This window comes from Mus musculus, chromosome 17 (genome assembly GCF_000001635.26).
Source record: "Mus musculus strain C57BL/6J chromosome 17, GRCm38.p6 C57BL/6J".
In the NCBI taxonomy this organism is placed as follows: Eukaryota; Metazoa; Chordata; class Mammalia; order Rodentia; family Muridae; genus Mus; species Mus musculus.
Window position 1 is genome coordinate 59,415,856 of NC_000083.6, and position 21,977 is coordinate 59,437,832.

The window sequence follows — 21,977 nt, forward strand, 5'->3', positions numbered from 1 at the left end:
TACCCTACATATTAATAGTGCATTGACATAAACACCCCACTCTCACCAGTGGACAGGCCATATAGACAGAAATTAAAAAGAGAAATACAGAACTAACAGTGGTTATGATTCAAGTGGACCTAACAGATATCTATAGATCATTTACCCCAACAACATAAGAATATAGCTTCTTCTCAGCACTTCATGAAACTTTCTCCAAATTGACCATATCATTAATCAAAAAAAAAAAACCTCAAGAGATACAAGAATATTGAAATAATACCATGCATCTTATCAGATCACCATGGATTTAGCTTGACTTCCACAACAGAAACAACAGGAAGCTTACATATTCATGGAAACTAAACAACTTTCTACTCAATGATTAATGGGTCAGGGAAAAATAAAGAAATTAAAAATGTTCTATTAATGAAAATGAGAGCACAACATACTTAAACATATGGAGTACTATGAAAGCATTGCTTAGAGGAAATTTCGTAGCACCAAGTTCCCTCATAAAGAAATTGTAGGGTATTTTAAGTGTCTGGGTTAATATCCACTTATCAGTGAGTGCATATTATGTGAGTTATTTTGTGATTGGATTACCTCACTCAGGATGATATCCTCCTGAGGGGTCTGCAACCCTTTAGAAGGAACAACAATATGAACAAAGCAGTACTCCCAGAGCTTGTGTCTCTAGCTGCATATGTAGCAGAAGATGGCCTAGTTGGCCATCATTGGGAGGAGAGGCCTTTTGTCTTGTGAAGATTATATGCACCAGTACAGGGGAATGCCAGGGCCAGGAAGCAGGAGTGAGTAGGTTGGGGAGCAGGGTGGGGGGGGGGTAGGTATAAGGGACTTTGAGATAGCATTTGAAATGTACATGAAGAAAATATCTAGTAAAAAAAAAGAAAAGAAATTGTAGGGTTCTTATACTAACGAATTAAATGTTCATTTGAGCTGGGTAGTGGTGGCACATTCTTTAAATCCCAGCACTTAGGAGGCAGAGGCAGGCAGATTTCTGAGTTTGAGGCAAGCCTAGTCTATAGAGTAAGTTCCAGGACAGCCAGGTCTACAAAGAGAAACCCTGTCTTAAAAAAAAAAATCATCTGAGTCCTCTAGACAGAAAAGATGGAAACACACCCATTTGAAGTAGACAACAGGATATAATAAAATTCAGGACTGAAATCAATTAATTAGAAACAAAGGGAACAATACAAAGAATCAAGAAAACCAAGATCTGTTTCTTTGATAAAACCCAACAAGATAGACAGACTCTTAGCCAAATTAACTAAAAGACAGAGAAACAGCACCCAAGTGATCAAAATCAGAAATGAAAAAGGAGACATAACAGATGAGAAAATTTAAAGAGTCACTAGCTCTTACTTCAAAAATCTGCATCCCAATAATTAGAAAATCTAAATGAAATGGACGGTTTTCTAGACAGATAAAGATTACCAAAGCTAAATCAAGATCAGGCAAACCATATGAATTGTCATATAACCCCTAAGATAACAGAACTCTCCCAAACAAAACCAGTTCTGGGTCAGATGGTTTTAGTGCAGAATTCTACCATAGTTTTAAAGAAAGGCAAATACCAATACTCCTTAAACTATTCTGTATAATAGAAACAGAAAGAACACTGCCAAACTTATACTATGATGTCACAGTCACCCGAATTCCTAAATCACACACGACTCAACAAAGAAATAGAATTTCAGTCCAATTTCCCTTATGAACATTTATGTAAAAATAAACAATAATATATTTACAATTCTAATCCAAGAACATATTAAAAATATCCACCATGATCAAATAGGCTTCATCCCAGAGATGTAGGCTTGGTTCAATATACAAAAATTCATCAACGTAATCCTATAAACAAAACAAAACAAACAAACAAACAAATACTTATAATCATCTTATTAGATGCCAAAAAAGCATTTGAGAAAAGCCAGCACCCCTTCATGATGAAAGCCTTGGATAGAGGAGGGATACAAGGGACATACCCAAACACAATAAAGACAATGGACAGCCAGCCAATAGCCAACATCAAATTAATTGGAGAGAAACTGAAAGCATTTTCATTACTCTAATCAGGGACAAGACAAGGCTTTCAGCTCTCCCCATATCTCTTCCATATAATTCTTGAAGTACTATATAGAGCAATAAGACAACTAAAAGAGATGAAGGAGATACAATTTGTAAAGGAAGAAGTCAAAGAATTGATATTTGTAGGTGATAAGGTAGTGTACATAAGTGACCCCAAAAGTTCTACCAGAGAACTCTTACAGTTGATAGACACCTTTATCAAAGGGGTTGATACAAAAAAAAACTTAAATAAATCAGTATCCCTCCTCTACACAAGTGATAAATGGGATTGAGAAAGAAATTAGGGAAATAGCAACCTTCACTATAACCACAAATAACATAAAGTACCTTGGTATAACTCTAGCCAAATAGGTGAAAAACCTGTATGATAAGAACTTCAAGTCCCTGAAAAAGAAATTGAGAATGATATCAGCATATAGAAAGATCTCCCTTGCTCATGTCAGTTTAATCTAGTAAAATTGGCTCTTACCAAAAGCAATCTACATATTCAATGCAATCCCATCTAAAGTTCAATATAGTTCTTCACAGATATTGAATAAACAATTCTCAACTTCTTATAGAAAATCAACAACAAAAAACCCAGTATAGCCAACGTGTTCCTGAACAGTAAAAGAACCTCTGGAGGTATCTCCATCTGTGGCCTAAAGCTGTACTACAGGGCACTAGTAATAAAAACTACATGGTATTGGTATAGAAACAGACAGGTAGACTAATGGAATCAAATCAAAGATCCAGAAACAAACCCACACCACTACAGAGACTTGACTTTTGACAAATAAACCAATGTCATACAATGAAAGAGGGAGAACATCTCCAATAAATGGTGCTGGTCTAACTGGATGTCTATATGTAGAAGAATGCAAATAGAACCATGTTTATCACCCTGCACAAAACTTAAGTTCAAACAAATCAAAGATCTCAGTGTAAACACAGGCAAACTGAATTTAATAGAACAGAAAGTGGGGGATAGCCTTGAGCACATTGACACAAGAGAAAATTTCCTAAACAGAATATCAGCGACTCTGGCAGTAAGGTCAAGAATTAATAAATGGAACCTCATGCAACTGAAAACCTTCTGTGTGACGAAGGACACTGTCAATTGGACAAAACAACAGCCTACAGGTTGGGAAAATATCTTCACGAATTCTACATCCAACAGAGGGTAATAAAATCCAGAATATACAAAGAACTCTAGAAGTTAGAAAACAAAAAATCAAATAACCTAATTAAAAATGTGGTACAAAGTTAGAGAATTACCAACAGAGGAATCTCATCTGCCAAGAGGCATTTAAAAAAGGTTCAAATCTTTAGTCATCACGGAAATGCAAATCAAAACAACCTTCGAATCCCACCTTACACCAATCAGAATTGCTAAGATCAAAAACTCACATGCTGGAGAGGATGTGGATAAATGGGAACACCCCACCAACCAAAGAGTACACACATGGAGGGACTCGTGGCTCCAGCTGCATATGTATCAGAAAATGGCCTCGTCAGTCATCAATGGGAGGAGAGGCCTTTGGTCCTGTGAAGGCTCTATGCTCCAGTGTAGGGGAATGCCAGGGCCAGGAAAAAGGAGTGGGTGGGTTGCTGAGCAGGGTGAGGGAGGATAGGGGAAACAAGGAAATGGGATAACATTTGAAATGTAAATAAAGAAAAATTAAAATAAAAGAAAAGAAACCAATCAGGCAGTTTCTCAGAAAATTGGAAATAGTTCTACTTGAAGACCCAGCTATACCACTCCTGGGCATATACTCAAAAGATGTTCCACCATATCACTATGTCTTGTTCTCCATTACATTCATAGTAGCTTTATTCATAATAGCCAGAAGCTTGATGCAACCCAGAAGTCCCTCAACTGAAAAATGGATACAGAAAATGAGGTTTATTCACACAGTGGAATACTATTCATCTATTAAAAACAAGGACATCATGAATTTCACAGGCAAATGGATGGAACTAGACAACATCATCCTGAGTCAGGCAATCCATACCTAAAAGGACATGCATGGTATGTAGTCACTGATAAGTGGATATTAGCCTGCTGGGATGCTCTGAGGAGTCAATGCAGACGACAATGCAGTGCCCAACACTAGGGACATGGAACCTTAAGAGACTACATCTAATAGCCAGAGAAGACCCCACGTGGGTGAAGAGGGACACCAAACCACCTATAAAACTTTTATTCGAGAATAGGTCCTGTCTAAAAGAAATGCAGGGACGAAGATGGAGCAGAATGGAGGAATGGCTGACCAGTGACCTGTCCAACTTTAGACTCATCAATGGGCAGACACCAACCCCTCACACTATTACTAATGCTATGTTGTGTTTGCAGACAGGAGACCAGCATGGCTGTTCTTTGAGAGGCTTTACCCAGCAGCTGACTGTGACAGATGTAGATACCCACAGCCAAACATTGGTTTGAGGCCAAGTACCTTTATGGAAGAGTTAAGGGAAGAATTAAAGGCTCTCAAGAAGACACCAATCCAACATGAACAGTGTCAGCTAACCTGGATCCCTGGAAGCTCCCAGAGTCTGACCCACCAACCAAAGAGCATACATGGGCTAGATTCAGTGGATGTGCCTAACCCTGCAAAGGCTTGATGTACCAGGATGGGGGAAGACCAGATGGGGTGGCTGCCCTCTCAGAGATGAAGGAGAAGGAACTTGGGAGAAGGAACTCTGCGAATGGGGTCCAAGAAGGGGTCAGCATTTGTGATGTAAATAAATAAATAAAGATATGATTTTTAAAAAGAAAATCAAGTTAAGGTAAATGTGATACTAGCATAAAGCTTGAAGCATAAATAGGGACCAAGGAATTGAAATTTTTTAATCTTATTTTTATATTCTAAACCTATTCAATAAATTGTCTTTCTCCTGTATTAAAAAAAAAAAAAAACTCCCCTTATTTGGTCTTAGAGAATACGATCCACAGTTGAATTGAAGTATGATATCTAACAAAATAAAATATCTATCTATATATCATTACAACTGTACGAACTCCATTTCAATAGTGGTATTGCCATAAGGCAAATAAGTTTTAAATAATTCCCAAAGGATCACAAAGGATCAGTATTTAAAATTGATTACTTTGATTTTATGATAAATTTGACTTGGAGAAAAATAAAAAAGAAATCGGCTGAATAATTTAACGAAAGTAAAATTTCCTTATACTGTTGCATCCCAACTCAGTCCACAGCTGTATAAATAATGCCATTCACAACCAGAACTGGAAAAATTCAATTCAGTCTCTATTAATGCAGATTGTGCTAAAAATTTTCCACTTTTGTTTGCTTAAAGAACATGTATGTCTTGGCACACAAAAGCTCTCTTGTATTCACATAATTGTTTTTTTTTTTTTTTTAAAAAGAAAGAAAACATTAACCACCACCTTCAAATCCTAAGGGCACTGCGCAATCATCTTTCCAGCGAAGTCTATATTTTCAGACATGACGTGTGTTACTGATTGTGGAACAAAATGCAGTGCATAATTTCTGCGTTTGTCTAAAACTGACAAAGCAGCTGGAGGAAAGAGAGTTACTGGTTGCTCTTTCCCCAGATTTTCTTTCATCTCGCTCTGAGGAATTCTTTTTCAGAGCACACACAACCCAATCCAATAGAGGAGGCTCCTCTGAATGAAGCACACTCTGTCTTAAACAGGTTCTAAAGCGGTCTAAATGCAGAGCTTTAGAAGCCGATGGTACCTACTCCGTGGAGGCCTGGCAGTAAGTCGTGTAATACATCGATGATTTTATGAGCTTCTCGGTTCGTAATTCCAGATGGTGTGTCTGTACCCCGGCTGTGCACCCCGCGTAAATCATCTCACTCATCATCAACAGATATCCAGAAGCACTTTAATTGCGGACATTTATTGATACCAGTTATTTATAACTTTTAATAGGATTTTGTTGAAGAACGTGGCGTCCCTTGATTTTCATGTGTTTTTCGGGAGGCCAGGTTTGGGCTCGTATTGTGCAGCTTTAGGTAAGAGGTTTCCTTGAGAGTTTTCTGTGTATTTGTGGCTCAGACTTAAGACGTGCTCTGGAGTATATCCTGTTCCTCTCAGTCATTGCCTTCTCCTGCCAATTCTATTTTCAACTGAAAAGAATTTCCAAGGAATAGCATGTTTGCCACAGTTGAAAAATGATTGCCGTTAATGCCAGGGTCTGGGTATCAGCTCCCCATCTACCATCATTAATCTTAATTAGAAAACTAATGCAAAGGTTTTTACCATTTGCAATTAATATGGAACCTAATTTGGATTCAGATTCCTAGCCACATTCACTGTCTGCCTGTGTTGGAAAACGTGTTTTCTACCTGCCAGTACCAATATTGTCTTAGTAAACAAGGACAGGGCAACACATTGACTGACATTGGAATAATCTGTGTCGACCATATGCATTAATCTTGTTTAGAAAGTCAAGCTGAACTTTGTCAAAGGAGAAAGGTGTGTTTGTGGGGGGAAATGTTTAGTTCAAGTCTATGCATAGTGTCTAAAAGAACAGTTTGCCCTTAGAATTTCTCCCACAGAGAGGGTCGATTTAACCTCTGACAAAGGCCTTCGTCTTTCTGGTTGTACTCCACAGTTGTTGAGAAAAACATGTGATGCGTGTATTCTTCAAGGAGGACCCACATCTTCTTGTGATAACCATGTTTCGAAATCATGGGGCAATTCATCTAAAATAATGGTTGAAATAACATCTAAATTGATAGAGGCATTTCTCCAACTGGGAAAGTGTGTGAACTAGGTTTTATTGGCATGCACATAAACTGGGGTTTATTTGTATACACAGTAGTTTAATCAAAGCACACAGATACAATCTACATACAATAATACACAAAGAACTCTGAAAAAAGGATGGATAAGACATATTGAATAGTAGCAGTCAAGTCAAACCAAAGTTGTTGGTACTTAAGTTTAACCTAAGGACTAAGCTGTATCCTTTATGTGATTTCTTACAACTCCTGTGTAAGAGGACATATTACCAATACACAAATGCTCAGTCTAGTTTCATTTATCTGTGATGTAAAACAATAACTATAAGAATTTTTATAAAAAGAGACAAATTTCTCTCCACATGTTAATTCTAATAAAAAGAAAACTAATGCTAAATTAGAGCTGCAACATATATGATATATAATGTAGTATATGACATATAACAGGATATATAATATATTAAAATAGTTTATGCATCTTATATAGGTTTTTACAATAGTGATAGTATTTTTAAAACTGAAGCATTAGCATGATCAATAACTATTTTTGGCAATATGTGTGTTTCATCTCTCTCAATCGAACCATAACCTTTCTCCAAACAGACCAGGGTGAATTTCTTCCAGTAGTAAAAGCTGGTACTAGTAGCATTTGGAAGGACTGGCTACTGTGATGGTTTGTCCTTATGTGTCCCATTTTTGCTCACCCTTGTTGTGTCAATTTCACGATGGAATGGTGTTTCTTTATTACATGGCCTTAGGTATGTGTATAGTGATTTCCAGTATTAGATGTCTAACCATCAGAATTCTATTAATAGAAGGCTTATTGTGGTTCTGAAAGATTGCAGATGAACTAACAGGGGAATCCTTTATGTAGACAATATTCATTATTCTTATTTAGAAAGTCACATTTGCTGATGTCCACAAAAGGGTTTTATTTTGTTTCTGAAATCTCAGTTGCCAACTAAATCAAAAGCCTATTTCCAAAAACTGCCCATACATAGCTCACAAACTCTTATAGTTCATTTTCTTTCAGTCTTCTGTGAAATGTGAGATAGAGAGGCTTAAAATCTCTTGCATAGAGCATCATTAAACAACTAGTTTAAGTTTCTAAGTGTGTTTCTTAGTAAATAAAGCATTGTCTTTATCTTCTAAACCCTAGTTATGAACTCTTTCATTAAGACCTGAGGGCAACTGTGCCAATAAACTTGAGTTAGGAAATGGTTTTGAAATCTCTTGTCTAGAGAATAATCCCAGCACCACGCAAGAGCTTTGTAATAAATTTGAAAATGCTTTAACTGTGGAGCATATTACTGTTTTCTTTTGGTATTTGCTTTTAGGCTTGCTATCTATAACAATGTAAACCAAGAAAATAAATGACTGTCACATATAAAGCCTGCAGTGCTGGTGTTAATCCCTGCATTACATTAGTTCCACATGTCAAGAGACACTAATGCCAACTTAACTTTGGTAGCAGGTAGTAGTATGCTTTCCTTATTTGTTGGACAACCTTTAGAGTCAATATGATTTTTCTATCTTGGACTAGTAAATACATGCATATGACTAACATATGACATGATATTAACATGATATTATGTTTTGAGGATAAGAACTAGCTAGAACCAAACAATATTGAGCAATACATTAATAATTTGGCTCATAAACTTAATTCCCCTGCCATTTAAGGACAATGAACATCCTGAAAACATGTACTAATCACAACTGATAGTTTTTCATATTGATCTTTTAATAATGGTATTGAATTATATGTAATTTGTGATACACTGTCACAGCTTATAATGGTCTTAAACTTGTGGGTAAAAATTAGTTGATGCAGACATTTTATGTTTTAAAGTATATTTAAAGGTGAAATACCTAAAGCACTACTGAACAACACTGTAAATATTGTACTCTTAATTTGTGAAAGTTATCATCTTATAAAGCTTAAATGTTGAGGGGCAGGAAACATGGCTCAGAGGTTAAGAGCACTGGCTGCTCTTGCAGAGGACATGAATTCAATGGCCTGTAACTCCTGTTTCAATGGATCTAATGCTCTTTTCTGATCTCCACAGGGACAAGGTACACACACAGCAAACATTCATATATGTAGGCAAAATAAAAGTAAATGAAGATATACACTTTAAAATTTCAAATGTTTACATTGATCTCTGAGGAAAATACAAGAAACAGGGAGAACACTAAACAAATATACACATATATTTTCCTACAAATAAATGTTGGGTTAATAAATACTTTGAACTAAGTAAAATGAAGTTTAAAACTATAAAACGAGGGTATTTTATTGACTCAAGTAAAATGAGCTTTATTTTTAAGTAAAAATTAAATTTAGCACCTCTTGGAGTTTGCGTGTGTTGAGTCAGATATAAGAGTGTTTGTATATATATAAAACTGGTGCTCCACTACAGTTCACAAAGCTCCAGAAGCTAATGGATGGTCACGGGGATTGCTCATGAGAGCATAAACCTTAACAGGCAGTGCTGTGGGAGGATTTGTTTTCTATCAAGCCACCCTTTGTTATTCTGGCATTTGTCTTCTCCAAGAATTTGTGAAGCCGTGCTGAAGACTCCAACACCTCTTCACATGATGCTTTCTTCTCTATCTGCAGAAGATATCCCTATGGCAGACAGTATGAGAGACACAGGTGTTCACTTCACATGAACTTTAGAAAAGGAAACACCTCCCACGCTCAAATTCTATTTTAAGAAATAAAATTAGAGAAATGCAGTATAGATTTGTGGTGTTATATTTCTATTGCTTCTTTTTCATATATATATATATATATATATATTTTTTTTTTTTTTGAGACAGGGTTTCTCTGTGTAGCCCTGACTGTCCTGGAACTCACTTTGTAGACCAAGCTGGCCTTGAACTCAGAAATCCCCCTGCTTCTGCCTCCCAAGTGCTGGGATTAAAGGTGTGCACCACCACTCACAGCTTTCCTATAAACTTAAAGAGAAATTTAAGTAACAATACTTACATTTGCAATAAAAAAAATAATCATTCTCTATGGCAAACTCCACTATAGCACACACAACCTTTACAATAATGAGATGCGGATTCATGAAAAGCAGCCTCTCCGCACAGGTGACTGGAGTATGAGAACACACATTTCTTTGTTGGTAAGCAGCCTGTCTTCTGGATCCCTTCTTCCCTTCTATGCAAAATTGGACACAACACTTTCCACCTGGTCTCTAAATGTTTTGTCTGCCAGCAGGCAGCTTGTCACCTTGAGCCGACTTAACCAATTAGTTCGCCTCTCTGGTTCCCAGCTAGACCTGACTCATGTGAAGCTTCAATTCCATCTCAGTGGAAGTTTAAACTGTGACCTTTAAGTGAGTAAGTGGTGTAGAAGCTGCAGGAATGAATTTGTGTCATGAAAAGCAGGTAGCACCTGTGAAAGACACACTAATGTTAACAAGCATTCCTCTAACAGTCTTTACTCTGAACACTACTGATTTCCCGGTAACTTGATACAAATTTCCCTTTTCTAAGTTTTCTAGCTAAAAAGAAGTCATGTTGTATCAAGTGACATTGATGATCTGGATAGAGCAATACCCGAAGCAAAGGGTTCCAAATTAAAAAAAAAATACAATTTTCCACATTGGCAATTTATAAAACCTCATATCTGAAAGTTGATAAATAAAATAAAGGATTATTACTGTTATGTACAGAACCATGTGAAAATTGTTAGGGGGATGTGATGGTTGTCTTGGTTGTCAACTTGACTGCATCTGGAGTGAACTACAATCCAGAAGTAGAGGGCACACCTGTGATACAGATCTTGAAGCATAATGGGCATGAAAATTTGGGCCCAGGCAAGGGAGTACACACCTTTAATTGCAAGAGACAGAGGCAAGTAGAACTGTGAGTCAAGACCCAACCTGGAACAGACCAAGCTCCAAATGACGGACACACCTTTAATTTGGGCAATAGTTTCTGCTGGAGGCCAGATAAGGACAATAGAAAAAGGAAGTGTTTATTCTTTGTCTGCGTCCACTTACTGGTCAGGACATCTGTTGGAGCCTACTTCTTCATGATTCTACCATATGCAGAAGAGGAGATGAAACACCCTAGCCTCCTGGGATTGACTGAGCCACTACTAGATTTTTAGACTTTCCATTCACAGCTTCCCATTGTTGGATTAGTTGAATTGCAGACCGTAACTCATTCCAAAAATCTCCCTAATTTTTAGAGACATCCCATAAGTATTGTGACTCTAGAGAACCCTGACTGTTACAAGGAAATAACACAGAAGGCCAACTTTGTCGCAAGAAGCCACTGATGTCAATATAAGTCTAAATCATGCATTTTCACTGACATTCTGAAGAGCATCAACATCTAAAAATATAAACAAAGCAGGGGGGTGGGGCGGCTTGCTGGTCAATGATGTCATGCTGTTTAAGCAGAGTAGAATGCAGATTCAATTATTTCTTGAGAACTCACTGGACAATCTATTATCTGTTACCTATGTTCATAGTAGATCTAACATGGACCAGTCTGATGAAACTCCAAGTTTATTTATTTTTTAATTGAAACAAAATAGCTGCAAGATATGTAGTAACGTTATAACTACAAAAAAATTTAAGCAAAGAGCATTGATTGGATTCCTTCTGACAACACTATCAATTTCTGAAACATCAACTGTATTAAAAATAAAAAGGAATGTAGGTGCTGGGTGTCCTGGCATTCAGATCTGAGAAATGGGATGCAAGAGGAATTTAGGGCTGCTCTGGCCTGAGCACTGTGTTCCAAGTTAGGCTGTGCTACAGTTAGGGTTCATCTCTCCAAAAAATAAGAGGAACTTTTGTTCGTGATGGAATTGATTTTGTAATCTAAATTTATACAAATATGTAGTTGTATATGATTTGCACAAAGACAGAGGAAATATACTTCATGCTGCTAAAAATAACAGAAAAACAGACTAATTTCAAAATTTATCATCATTTTTGTAACCATCTTAACTGTGAAATTTTATAAAATTTAAATCATAAAACCCATCATTGTTTTTTATAAAACGATGATACAGAGTAACTGCTACAGGAAGATCTCATTGTGGGTGAGATATTTAATGTTCATCCCTAAGAATATTTAATATTTTACATGTCTACCTAAATCTAGATTTAAAATAGTGCAAGCAAACTTTTTGAATTACTAAGCTGCTTCTAGACTTCATATCAAAGGTCAGTGAGCTAAAAGCACACAAACCTCTCCGGAAATTGAAAAATAAAAATAAAAACAGGAACGTTATTGGAGACATTTTAGTAAAACTGTGGAAAAGAAGTGTTTCTGGGACAGACAGTGAGAAAGTAGAGGACTGTGAATATCTTGTTTCTTCTGAGGAATATCACACTGGAGCAGATAGTACGGCAGCAAACGAACACCTAAGTTACTATTGCATGAGAAAGTGAGAATGTGTTGATATATTAAATTTGAAAATGCATTGGCAACAACTATGAAAATAATTATAGATTTGACTGCGTGGAAATTTAAAAAATAATATTTCTAAGAGTACATTTTAGAAACGAAGAAAGAAAAAATACCAGCTAAAGAACAAACTGGCATCAAATATAATATGTATATTTGTACCTAAGCAGTTCATCCTCCAATAGGTGCAGACTCCTCCAGAATGAGAAATAGACAAGGCAAACAATATTTATGTGAATTTGCGCAGTCTAACAGCCACCTCAAAGCAGGATTCAACAAAGCCAGGGAGTGTTGGTTCTTTCACTGCCATCCGGTAGGGATGTTTAAGTCTAGGTCCTGAATTTTACTGATTTTGTGCAACTCTGAGGTCATTTAAGTTGGCAGGACCATAAAATGAACCAATCAGCAAGGCAAACAAGTTGAGATTGTTTTGTGAAAGTGAGCTTTTTTTGCATGAATGACCAAGTAGTTTTCAATTCCTAATTCATTGTATCAGAGAAATCCTATCAAAAGGGCACTGAGAAGAATGAACAATTAAGGTTCAGAAAAAAAATTGTTGTAATAAATAAAAATTGGATTTAATGAGTGTAACATCTAAATTTCATTGGTGAAACAAATATGCCATTACAATCACATGGGGGTATTGCACATCACAAAAAATGAATGAATTACTGCTATGTGCATAAACAAGTTTATAGTTAAAATACCTAATGGATAATCACAAACAGATTATAGCCTCTGGATAAAGCTGGAACATTTCTACAAACAACAGAAACTGGGCTTTATGAATGGAATGAATCCTCAGAAAACATAATTAGCAAGGTAAAGAATGCTTCATATTAGGTTCTTTTCTATTACATTAGTCTTTTTTTCATAATTTTCTCCAATTTTTAAATAAATGCTAGGTTTCATTTTGCTTTGCCCCAATTACAAAAAAAGAGACATTATATTTTTGACATACCTCATGACACTTTTAAAATTTACAAGAACTAAGCACTTTTAAATATTTTCATTTTTTAAAGGATCTTTTCTTTTATTTTTTTCAGTGTACAAGTAAAATGTTGACGAATTGGTAAATCTTTTTATAAATGTTACTAAATATAAATTTTTAAAAATTTCTGACACAACTATGTGGGAGTTTGGAAGGATAAATAAAGGCTTAATTTCTAGTAAGTTTCGTAAGGTCAAAACCTTTCATGTCTATCCCTCACACCCTCTCTATGGGTGTCTCATTTGCTCCTTCGATAAGTCCTGAGCTCGAAGGTTTGCTGTGAGTTATCCTCACACACGCCCAGGCTCCCTTATCAACAACTGGCTGACAGGGTTTTCTTCTCCGAAGATCAATTTCACTTCCAAGTAATCTACTGAGTTTCTTCATCATTAAAAACGTTTTATTCCTGAATCTCATCAGTATAAGCCAACATAAACTTTCACTGTTTCTTGCCCTTCTTTCCCGAGGAAAAACTCAATATCCCCAAATAGCTCTAGGGTTTAAAACAGGAGAAACATTTCCTACATTTATTTTATCACTCAACATTTTAAAGAACAATGATGCTTTTAGAATTGCCTGCAAATTCCACTGAATTAAAATTTCAATATTCAAAGTAGAAGGGCTGATTTAAAATTAGTGATAAGAGTAAGCTTTGAAGTCATAACAGCTTTTTTTTTTTAAAGGAGATTTTTCTGTCACACAACTAGTGTATTACAGAGTTATTGTGGTGGGAAATAAACGTTCCTAGCATGTTACCCAATTATGTGCACGTAGCACTCAGTCCATCCCATGTCATGTAAGGAGGTGGGGTGTGCAGACCTTATGTTAATTGGAAGTATGCTTTTCTCCATTAAAGATAATGCACAGAATTCCACTGACGGAAGTACACTGATAGTTCCTGGTTCACAGTGGAATGGCACAGCAATAACCCACAAAGGGCTAAACCCTCTGCAGGCAAACCTATTCAGTTCATTACAAAGTGAGATTTAGGACTGGACTATTTCACCGCGTATTGCTATCCGCAGCCTCACAGTCTCTTTAATGGAAACAATTTGTTAATAAAACAAGCAGTCATGAAACAGCAGTATCTGTTTACAGCAGTGCCCTTACATTTCTGATGCTTGTGCCTGTTTTCATTATTCATAGACAAAGGAATACAATTAGGTCTGGAACACATCAGGAAGAAAAGACAACACTTACCAGAGGATCAGAGAAGACAGCATTAGTCTAGTATCATGTCTGCATTTCAGATTCTTGTCATCTTCCAGGATTTCTCTACCCATAAAGGCAATAGATCTTCAAGCAGTTAAAAGCTATAATAACAACATATTTTATCCCTGGCCTCTTAAACAATATCGCCTTGATCTAAATGGTCTCTCTGTTTCAGCAATTACTTCACAAGGTTTTCCTCTGTTTTGACTTAGGACCATTCTCCCTATCCTGAAACAACAGTAAAATTGTAAGAACTTTTGTCAAAAGAACATGATGATCCAGCCCTGCAGTACATTTGTTGGAGCTTATCTGTTTATTCTGTTTGATTATAGTTTTGATCATTTATTTTGGCTATTTATATAATTTCCCGGAAATATTGAAGTCCCTTCAAGAAAACACAAGGAATATAATGAGAATCTTACAAAGCCAAAGCAACCTAAAAGCTGTTTCTTGGCTAATAGGAGGTTCTGATCTCCCAAGAATAAAATGACTAGACACATTGATTTGAATTTGATGAAATGACTCTTGTTTAAGAACAGCAAGTAGATAAATTAGAAATAAATCTTTTTAATGTCTTAATAAATTTTAATTTTGTGTATTAATGAGGATTATTATCAATCAATGTTTAGTTTCCAGTAGCCTTCAACGTCTTAAATAAAAAGTTAAAGTCATTGAAAATTGGTAAAAAATATTTTCATATATTCACATATCATGAGTTCATTAAATCAAGCCTTTCTTTTACTCCCATCTTTCTTTGCAATATCCAGAAACATAGGCCTTAAAATACTTTCAGGCTTGTTATTTTATCTCTGCTTTTAATTTTCATGAAGGAGAAAGAAAATGAAGGACCTATCTTCCTGTGAGTGGTATATTTCATTTACTGTAACATTTTCCAACTCCACACATTTTACTAAAATGTCACAATGTCATATTTTCTAGGCTGAATAATACTCCATTGCGGATTCATGTGACAGTTTCTTTATCTCTGTTGGTGGATATCTAGCTGTGTCTCCATCTCCAGTACTAGAATATTAAGATGAGAAAGACAACAGCCACTCTTTCAAATATGTTTACTTGATATAGTTGATTAGCATGTATAATAATAAAAAATTGAAATAAAATATTTTAAAAATGCAATGTGTTTAGTTTTTAATTGAACAAAGATGTCTTTCAAACATAGTATAGTTTTCAATAGTCTTCAATTTCTTAGAGAAAGAGTAAAATTCTTTAAAAATAAGTACAAAAGTTTTTTTGGATGTATAGCAAGTATTTTAGTTAGGATTCCAAAACAAATTGTTTTAAATAGTACTAGACTACAACAAGATTACAGTTCCAGGTGAAGTTATGGAAATCTGATGAATATCATGCTGTATTTAATTATTTAGTGGTGAGAGAAAGGCTGAGGGCCTTATGCCTACTAGGTAATCACACCACCATCTGTCTTTACTCTCAGGCCCATTTACTTTAAATTTAACAATAAAGTAGATTTTTCTGGGTTTAATAACACACATGTGTCCCTACACAATCTGTACTTAGACACACTATCAAGGGCATCAATGGATGTGTTTAATTCAAATGTAATTATTACTCTAAATAGACAGAGATATCAAAATAAATGTAGAATGTGCATACCTCAAATCACCTTATTATTGAAAATAGTACAGCACCATTTTAAGTATTAAATGAAATTTTATTTTTCTTTAAATCATGCTCAAACTAAAGGAATTTTAACATCCAGTTATCATTCCCAAACCAAGGATATTATGTTGCATTTGTCGAGTCAATCTTCATAATGTTATGTAACCTCAAATATGCATATTCAATCCCACGCATTTCGTAGATGATGGCATTAAATACTTTTAAAGTATGTTTCTCTAATGTAAAACAGGAACAGCAGTATTCTGCTGTAAGTGAATATTATGAGCAGGCTAAGTCATGTTTCAAAGCACAGAACTAGAAATGGAATAAACTCCCAAAGTGTTTTGGCTCAACACCAGTGGATATTGAAGAGTAAAGAATGCCATCGTCTACAATTGTTCTTGAGATGAAATTGTGAAATAAAACTTAGACTAGGAAGGAGAACTTCAGATGCTCATGAGTAATAACTTTCTTTGAATTAACCCTTTCATCCTTTAACAGAACCTTTAAAGTTGGGTTATTAAGGGTGCTTGATTTGTGCTCTAACTTCATGTGATTCCTCGCCTCTAACACAATTTAATGAATGAGTAGGAACATAACTACATATTATTGTATTCTTGGGAAGAGAGAGGGCATTTACCCATGGAAAAATACATGCATCATAAACCCTAGGCAACATAGGGCAAATGGATGAAGGTGCTTCTTCTATGCAAAATTTCTGTATAGAGATATCTGTATGGCAAGGGTACATGTTTGTGAGACTCCAACCTAACATGTAAGTTTTAAGTTTGTTCAATAACTTGATTTCTTGTGTTTAGAAATACCTATGGCCATTATGTATCTTGGTCTGTAGATAGCTTATAAATCCAGTAGCCACCATGTGAACATACTAACCTTCACAGAAGCAGATGAGTTTAAGTCAGTCACAAGCCTGTGACAAGACAGTCCTGCAAACCTAAAGAGTATTTAATATCTGCCACCTAAAAGTGGTGGTGATATTGAGAACTATCTATATTAGGTATAAGAAGTGTAGGTAACACACAAAAGTCCTAGGCAAGAGCCGTGGTGTTCTCCAACTCTGTGTCATGAATATCACTGGGCCTCATTCTACTTTATCCTTAGATTCCACATGTTAACACTTTTTTCCCTCTAGGTGTCTCAACTGGAGGACAAAGTAGCAGTTGTGGTGAGTAGAAGAAGGAAGAGATTAAGACATTTTCACTTGGGAAACCACAGTCAAAGATAAAATATTAAGACTTTAAAGAGAGGGGTTGTACTGGTGGTAATGATTTCAACTTCTCACAGGGTAGAATCAGTTGAGAGAAGAGAACCTCAGTTGAGAAAACACCTAAATAAGATCAGATTGCAGGCAAATCTGTAAGACATTTTCTTAATTAGAGATTAATTTGCTAGAGCCAAGTCCATTGTGGGTAGGGCCACCCTTAGGCATGCAGCCCTGGGTTCTGTAAAAAAGCAGGCTGAGCTAGCCATGAGGAGCAAATTATGAAGAACTTCTCCATGGCCTTTGCTTCAGCTCCTGACTCCACATTCCTCTTATGTTTGAGTTTCTGCCCTGGCTTCCTTCAATGACAAACCATGGTGTAGATGTGTAAAGGAGAAAAAGCCTTTCAGTTCCAATTTGCTTTTGGTAACGTTGAAATAATGATGGTCACTATGATGGGATATGATGGCCTTCATTGGTAAAGGATTTTCCTGACATTTACAGGATCTGACATCTAGCCTTAAAACAATAAGAAAAATATATAATACAAAGACAGAATCCAGGAAAATTATTGTATTATTCTTACCAGTTTGGTGACCAGAATGCTTTGCCACTGCTCTGATGGTCTCTGGTTCCAAATAAGAAAGAGAAAGGATGGAAGGAGCAAGATGGGGTAGGTAACAAGGGTTCTGTAATGTACTTTTTGTTGATATACATGCGACTGGAAGTGGCCCATCTTCCCATCACTTGAGCTGCTTCCTGAAGTTTGTGTTTATCATCTATAGTGAGTTCCCTGGTGTCCTGGCCACTGTTTACCCTGACTGATGTATCTAAATGTTCTTCCTGCTATGCCTGGAGATAGCCTATTAGGGTTCTCTGTGTGACTTAATTAACACACTCCACAGTATTCAAGGACAAAGTTGGAAAGTACAATTTGGAATTGAAACAATTAAGTACAAACACAGAACATGTGAAATTAAGTGGAACGATCTCAGGGAATCAGTTGCTATGATATTTATCTTTAGGAAAAAAAATGCCTCTTCTCTCATTTCCACAGAAATAGAAGTATCATTAGGGTTGCAGACCCTAACCATTACCCCCGGAGCTCGTGTCTCTAGCTGCATATGTATCAGAAGATGGCCTAGTCGGCCATCATTGAGAAGAGAGGCCCCTTGGTCTTGCAAACTTTATATGCCTCGGTCCAGGGAAAGGCCAGGGCCAAGAAGTGGGCGTGGGTGGGTAGGGGAGTGGGGGGGTGGTATGGGGGACTTTTGGGATAGCATTTGAAATGTAAATGAAGAAAATACCTAATTAAGAGAGAGAGAGAGAGAGAGAGAGAGAGAGAGAGAGAGAGAGAGAAAGAAAGAAAGAAAGAAAGAAAGAAAGAAAGAAAGAAAGAAAGAAAGAAAGAAAGAAAGAAAGAAAGAAAGAAAAAAGTATCATTAGGGGTACATATAGGAAATTTTTCTCTGGTTGATCACATGACTTCTCTTAAATGCCCAGAATACTCATTGTCACATTTTGTTACACCACTCTTGGCTCCTATTTGCTTATATACTTCTATGTGTTCAGCATCAGACCCTTATATGTTCATCCATCTTTTAGATCCTTCTAGCTCTATTGTTGTCATGGTGAATACGATATTTCTTTCTGATCTTTTTGTGAGCCCCAGACCTAATATCATACACGAAGCTAGACATCACTGACTGCGCTCAGTTGTGACGGCTAACATCAGGCTCATGACTTCAGTCCTGGGATTTCTCAGAAGCTCCCATCCTGTTTGTATCTTCTTCCTTGCCCATCACACTTTACAGACATGTACCTAGTCCCTTGAGTAAGGCTTCCTGTCTTCTCTTTCATTCTTTTTCATTTGACTCTGGAGGCTCCAATCCCAATAAGTTTTTAATCCACTTCCCCTACCAGTGCAGACTCCTTGCAAAATCTTGACTTTGATTCTATTTAGATATTCTCTTTCTTGCTCTTTTCTTTATAAAAAAAATACTACAAGTCAAATTGAGTTAGACCACCAAGTTTTGTTTTATCTTTATGGCTTTCAAATTCTTCCATAGGATCTAATCTTAAACATTTTCACCAGCTTTCTTTCTAGTCTGGTGATTTTCTTCATGTATTTGATTCTATTTTCTTTATTATCCCTAGGGCAAACAATCTTGTTATTTTTCAGAAAAACTAAAATGTACTTGCCAAAATTCTAAAATTTCCTCTTTTGTTTCGACATACAAAGACTTTGGATCAGTACCAGTTCATTCTCTCAAAGACTGTGTATGTTTAGATGGAATCTGTTCTATTAAGCATACTACCTACCCTTATTTTCAAAACTCTGACCTTTTCCACAAGGAGACAAGTAATTGGTGGTTTGCTTTACTTTGTAAATTGTCACAAACAAAGCATTTTTTTCTATACATCATTATCCTCTCTACCAGACTTGCAATTTCTAATTCAAACATAGTTTTGCAGCAAAGATCTCCTCCAGTTTAGATGCGCAAAGATCAGATCCTGCACATTGTCAACTGTAAGCAAGCATTTTCTTCCATTTAGTTACCAAACATATTTCACCAGGGTCCTCTAAAGTATTTTGAGTACTATTTAATCTTCTACCTTTAAAGTATAGACGATATTGGCATTATTGATGACCTGTATATTCTCCTAATCTCTCCTACATTTCATATGTTTTTTTTCCTCCTATAACAGGTAGTTCTTTGCTCTTTTATGGAATTTGTTTCATCTTCTCTCTAGTACAATTTGTATTGCATTTGGGTCAATAAATGCCTCTCTTTTATTGTCCTTTAGTTTTTAGGTAAAACAATGTAAGAATAGGTGCTAGAATTTCTCCATGTGATCCAGTAACATAACAAGTAAAGGATTTTTCTCTTTATTCTAAATAAGTAAAATATACAGAAGAAATCATGATGCAACGACGTTTAAACTAGCAAATAATAGTAGATGAAAGGCAGTAAATCAAAAAACAAGAAAGACTACAAGCTGTCTAAAAAATGGTCCCCAGAGATTGTTTCTTCCAAGTTTCTTGGTCACAGTTTAGGAAAAAAATTTCCAGGGAGAGATTAGCAGAGCCAGCATACTGACTGCAGGGGTCTGGAAATATGAAGACATCACAATAGTTCCAGTTCACATGTCAGAGTGCTAGAGCAACGTGGTATTTAGCATAAGGCCTAAGAGATTTGTAGAGAGTTATACTCTTAACAAAACATTTGAGAACATTTGCTTCATGTTTAGAAGGGAACCATCATAAATATTAGAAGACACAGCTAAAATTCATACAACGTGAGGAAGCTCATGCCACATGAGCTAGAAGAAAGTAGTTAACTCAATTGTAAAAATTGCTTTCATTTAGTAAGAATTCTTAACAGCAAGTTCCAAAAGTATTTAAGTACTTACATATAAGCTAACTGTATTCTTGAAGACATGTAACACATACGAATACACATAAACATACACAGTCAAACGTACACACATAGTCATTAAGTGACAAAAGAGGTAAAAGCATACTCATTATTCTATTAAATGAACTTCAGAATGCCTGTCATGCAAGAATAATTACATAGAGCGTGCAAAATAAAGCAAAGCAAAACAAAACAAAAATATGACTTACGAAGAGGAAAAGAAATACCCTGTAATCAAAACCATCCCAGAACTTAAAATACTATTAGAGTTAAGAGGCATAGATATATCAAAATAGTTATGTATAGTTGAATTTTACATGTTACATAAGATCAAAAAAAAAATGATTGAACATGTTGGTAGGAAAATTGAAGTTACAGAGGGTTCTAGTGGCTATTTCTCCAAATAAAACTATGGTTTCTGAGGAAAGGAAGTAACATGTAAGGTTGATAAACAAAGTCTAAATAGGAAAGATAACAGAGGGAGCTTGCAACCATGGCAGTATGAACTTGCCCAAGAGCTGGGCTGCTTTCCCTTCCTACCGGGTGCATAGGAGAAATTACTTTCCCCCACATTCTGCAGACACTTATCTTTTGCCTATTTGATATTATTATTACATGTGTGATGCTATATTTTGTTGAGATTTTGATTTTAATATCTTGAGTTGTAATGATAAAAGATTTTTATGTCTGTCAACCATGCCTGTTAATCATCTTATACATTCTTTTACAGAGATAGATGCACATTAAAATCTTTATCCATTTTGATATTTAGCAATTATGCATCTTGATTTATTCCTATTGTTGAGTTATAATGAATTTCTTACAGGTTTTAGTAAAAAACCTCACAGTTCTAAGGTAATTAATTTGCAAATATTTCTGATATTTTCTAAATTAGTATCTTATATTCATGACCTATTATTGGGTATATTTATCATTTCAGTTCTCTCAAGGGTTCTTACATAGCTAGGTACTCCAATATCGTAAATATAACCAATACAAGCATGTATTTAGCATGACTGTTCTCTGAAAGGCCTAACAACCAGCTGAAAGAGTCAGATGCAGATACTTACACCCAACCAATGGACAAAAGCTGGTGATCCCTGTAGTCGAATTAGGGAAAAACTGGAAGAAACTGAGGAGGAGGGCGACCCTATAGAAAGATCAGCAGTCTCAACTAACCTGGACCTGTGAGATTGCTCTGACATTGAGCCACCAACTAGGCAGCATACACCAGCTGATATGAGCC